Source organism: Priapulus caudatus, unplaced genomic scaffold (assembly GCF_000485595.1).
Source record: "Priapulus caudatus unplaced genomic scaffold, Priapulus_caudatus-5.0.1 Scaffold562, whole genome shotgun sequence".
Taxonomy (NCBI): domain Eukaryota; kingdom Metazoa; phylum Priapulida; class Priapulimorpha; order Priapulimorphida; family Priapulidae; genus Priapulus; species Priapulus caudatus.
The window spans coordinates 143,363-146,621 of NW_014577623.1; positions in this window are offsets into that span (position 1 = coordinate 143,363).

Here is a 3,259-nt window from a genome sequence, read left to right on the forward strand (position 1 = left end):
AGCCTCAGCAGATGGCGCCGCCACCGCACCGGCCCCAGCAGATGGCGCCGCCACCACACCAGCCTCAGCAGATGGCGCCGCCACCGCACCGGCCCCAGCAGATGGCGCCGCCACCGCACCGGCCCCAGCAGATGGCGCCGGCGTCGTCGCGCTACCCGGCGTACTCGCACCACGTCTCGCAGCTGCAGCTTGGCGTTGCGCCCCCGCCGGCGGCAAGCGAGGTCGCCGACTACGCCGGCGCCCCCATGCGGGGCAGCGTGACGGCGGCGCCGCCTGTGCAGCAGTTCACGGACGATGCGAGATTGCGGCGTCTTCATCCGTCGGGCACGCTAGCGTCTGGGGCGTCGCCGACGGCCGCCATCCCGCGCGCACACAGCTCCGAGGACATACCACAGTACGTAGTGTTATAGCGAGACGTGGGGTTATTATAATGCAGTATGGGGGGGGAGGGGTATTCTACAGTACATAGTGTTATAGTGCAGTGCGTGGGTTTATGACACACCATATGTGTCATTGTGTATTGTGTGGAGTCATAATGTTGGTAATTGAGTATCTGGGGTTGCTATACTATACTATACTATACTATACTATACTATACTACACTACACTACACTACACCGCACCGCACCGCACCGCACCGCACCGCACCGCACCGCACCGCACCGCACCGCACCGCACCACACCACACTATGTGCTACGTTACGCTACTGCGGTTGGCTAACGCGCTTGTGTTCGGCCGACGTTTTCAGGTCGTATAACAGAGGGCAGCACCAGTTCATGGATCCCCAGAAGCAGCTAGAGCTGGAGCAGAAGAAGCGCAAGCAGGCCGAACTGCAGGTACGCAGCGACGACGGCGGCGGCGGCGGCGATGCAAAATGACGCGAGCGCGCGCGAAAAATCCGCTCCCCTAAGCCACCTACGCGAATTACCCCCGTGTGTAGCGTGGCGGAGGTGGTGAGCGTTACACGGCACGTGCGCATAGCCTAGTCTCTAGCAAGGAGCAGCTAAATATAACAAGGAGAGGAAGCGGAGATTGGCTGTGCGCTTTTCGCTTCAAGGGCGCCATCTATGGACCATAATCAGCTGAAACGGCTGTGCAGACCGAACCCAGAGACTATCTATTCAACGCTATCTGTTCTAGGGTCTCTGCCGAACCCAAATTTGGGCCAGATATGGCGGCGCTTCCTCTCCTTGTTATATTTAGCTCCTTGGTCTCTAGTCGTGCGAGCATCCACGTTGATCGATAGTCGCAGGCCGATTATGTCAGGAATCGAGAGGTTGTGTGTATGATCGAGAGCTAATAGTATCTCTCGTTATGAGTATAGATACAGAGACTCCCCTGACTTACGAACAGGTTCGGTTCCGAGCGGCCGTAAGTCCAACATATGTACGTATACAGTATTGGGGGGTATAGTAATCACAAACTAGAGCACTCGGAGAGCACAGACCTTCGCCAAGGCAGCTGAATTCTCTCAATGTGGAATTTTTAATTAATTAATTAATTAATTAAGTGGAAAAATTTATTACTTAATTAATTAAATAATTAATTGGATCCGGATTAGTGCGAGCGTGCAGGTGGGGGAGGACTGTGGTTGCCCCTTAGCCTGTGTTTGCGTGTTTGTAAGTCTACAGCCAGCGCACCTAGCGGAAGTGAACTGAAACGTGCATGTTCACAAACAAACCAACCAACACTCAAACACTCGCCGGTGAAAACATAACCTCCGCCACGCCCCTGGCGGAGGTAATAACACTGTCGTCAAGCAACATCGTCGTTTCCCGTGCTACATTGCCGCCACCTACAACTAAACCTTACGCCTACATTTTCGACTTCTGGGCAAATGGTTCGTATCATCGAAAGTTCGTAACACGAATGTTCGTATGTAGGGGAGTCTCTGTACCTCGTGTTATAGGGGAATGTTCGTATGTAGGGGAGTCTCTGTACCTCGTGTTATAGGGGAATGTTCGTATGTAGGGGAGTCTCTGTACCTCGTGTTATAGGTTACTTATGATTAGCTCTTCGTAATTAGATGCGTATCTCTCGGGGAGGGGGGCAGAACAATACGGACTAATCTTAGAATGGCGGCGGCGACTCTCTTCTCTTCGTGCGACGTTTACCGGCCTTCCCGGATTCCGCTTCGCCCACGAGGCGAGTGGACGACGAGAGCTGTGGCTTAGGCCACGTCGTCGCCGTGGCGACCGAATCTCACGTCTCATTTTTCGCTTGCAGCACGCGATTCAGGAGCAGATTGAGGAGCGGAGGCTGCGCCGCACGTCGCCCGACAGCAGCCCGCGCCACTCGCAGCGAGGCCAGGTGGCGCCGGCGTCGACCGTGCCGCCGCACAACTCTAGTCGCGTCTACTTCGCTGGGACAATACCAGAGGGCGCCGGCGGCGCGACGGTTGCGATTGAACACGACCGTCGTGGCGGACACATGAACGGGCACAGCCACCAGGGCGGACAGGCGGCGCCACCATTGCGCTACGCAGATAATCGCGGCAACGTAAGAGATTGCGGTAGCTTCTCTGATGGTTGCCCCGGCAACTCTTCCAACGGCAACTGTGACAACTTCTCTTACGGTGGCTCCGGCAACATTTCTGATGGTGGTCCCGGCAACTTCTCTGATGGTGGCCGTGGCAACTTCTCTGATGGTGGCCGTGGCAACTTCTCTGATGGTGGCCGTGGCAATGCATCCGACAGCAACTACTCGGAGACCAGCCACAGCAATTTCTCGGGTCAAGGTCATCATGCATCGTCGAACAGCCAGCGCTCGTTTGATAGCCGCTCATCGCAGATTACGGAGGGGTCGCAGCCGGGTCAAGTTCACCAAGCCTCAACCAACAACCAGCGCTCGTACAACAGCCACTCATCGCAGAATTCGCAGGGGTCGCAGCCGGGTCAAGGTCACCAAGCCTCAACCAACAACCAGCGCTCGTACAACAGCCACTCATCGCAGAATTCGCAGGGGTCGCAGCCGGGTCAAGGTCACCAAGCCTCAACCAACAACCAGCGCTCGTACAACAGCCACTCATCGCAGAATTCGCAGGGGTCGCAGCCGGGTCAAGGTCACCAAGCCTCAACCAACAACCAGCGCTCGTACAACAGCCACTCATCGCAGAATTCGCAGGGGTCGCAGCCGGGTCAAGGTCACCAAGCCTCAACCAACAGCCAGCGCTCGTACAACAGCCACTCATCGCAGAATTCGCAGGGGTCGCAGCCGGGTCAAGGTCACCAAGCCTCAACCAACAGCCAGCGCTCGTAC